Genomic DNA, 1473 nt, shown 5'->3' on the forward strand with positions numbered 1-1473 from the left:
ATTGATTCCGTTTACATTGATGGTTAGAATTGGGATGTATTCACTTATGGTTGCCATGTTATTTACCTGTTATCGTTTACTCCTTTTTCTCCTGTGTTTAATTGCTTAGCATATTTAGTTGGTTGCTTCCGATCTCATTCGTGGAGTTCTGATCATTTGGTCCCTCTCTACAACATCTTCCTGTAGCGTGTGTAAGGTTGGCTTTATCATCGCAAAATTCTTTAGCTGTTCTTTGTCCTGGAAGTATTTCACTTCTCCATCAAACTTGAAAGAGAGTTTTGCAGGGTATAGTAGTCTGGGCTCGAATTTGTTTTCATAGAGGACCTGAAGTACTCTGCTCCATGCTCTTCTTGCCTGCATGGTTTATGAAGAGAAGTTGGCCATAATTCTGATGGGTTTTCCTTTGAATGTGATCTGCTTCTTTTCTCTAGCGGTTTTCAGTAGATTATTCTTGTTCTGAATTTCTGGGATCTTGACTATTTTATGTCTCGGTGTGTTTTTCTTGGGTTGAGGTTCCTTGTCATTCTGTATGCTTCAATTACCTGAATGTCAGATTGTTTCCTCATATTTCGGTAGTTTTCTGCTATTGTTTCCACATTTTTTTAATGTTATTTGTATTGACTCCTTCTTTCTCATTGATGCCTATTATTCTCACATTGTTTATCTTTGCATTATCTTTCAGGTGATGGATTATTCTTTCCTGCGTCCTCGTTGTTTTTAAGAGATCTTTTCTTACCTTTTCACTAGCTACACCAGCATCTTCAAGATCTGAAACTCTGTCTTCACATTCACTTAAGCGGTTTTGCAAGCTTGTAATTGAGATTTTAATATCCTCTATATCTCTTTTACTCTGCTTCATGGGATGTATTTCTTTCCTGTATTGCCCATTGAAGGAATGTGTCATTTTTCTAATCTCCTCCATATTTTTTATCAATATATTCTTTAGAAGCAGTTATGAAGTCTTTTCCTGAAGTGCTTTTTTCAAATTGGGTTTCCTGCCTATGTTTCTGTAGTTGCTTCTTTACTTCAGATGGTATGAGTTCTGAGAGTTCTTTTTTTATTTCATAAAAGAATTGCACTGTGATTTCCTCTATGTCTTTCTGCTGTTGCTTATGTACTATTGACACTATTAATTCATGCATTTGTGCTGAGGTAGTGTCCTGTGCACTTGTTCTGGGTGGGCACTGGGTTTTTTCCATATGTTTCTGCATTTGATTCTTTATTGCAGATGTTATTAATGCAGGGATTTCTTTTTTTATTTCCAGTCTGAGGTCCTCTATACCTTTCTGCATCTGTTTCTTTATTTCAGAAGCCGTTGATTCATTGCTTTCAGCTGTGTGATTTCCAATTGGTTTTGTGTTAGTGTCCTCTGCATTTGTTATGGGTGGGCTTGGCTTCTGAGGTTGCATTTTGTTCCTTCTCATCATTTTGTGTAGCACTGTCTTCTGACCTTTGTTGTAGATCTTTGCTGTA

Source organism: Octodon degus, unplaced genomic scaffold, assembly GCF_000260255.1.
Source record: "Octodon degus isolate 3935 unplaced genomic scaffold, OctDeg1.0 scaffold00030, whole genome shotgun sequence".
NCBI classification, from domain to species: domain Eukaryota; kingdom Metazoa; phylum Chordata; class Mammalia; order Rodentia; family Octodontidae; genus Octodon; species Octodon degus.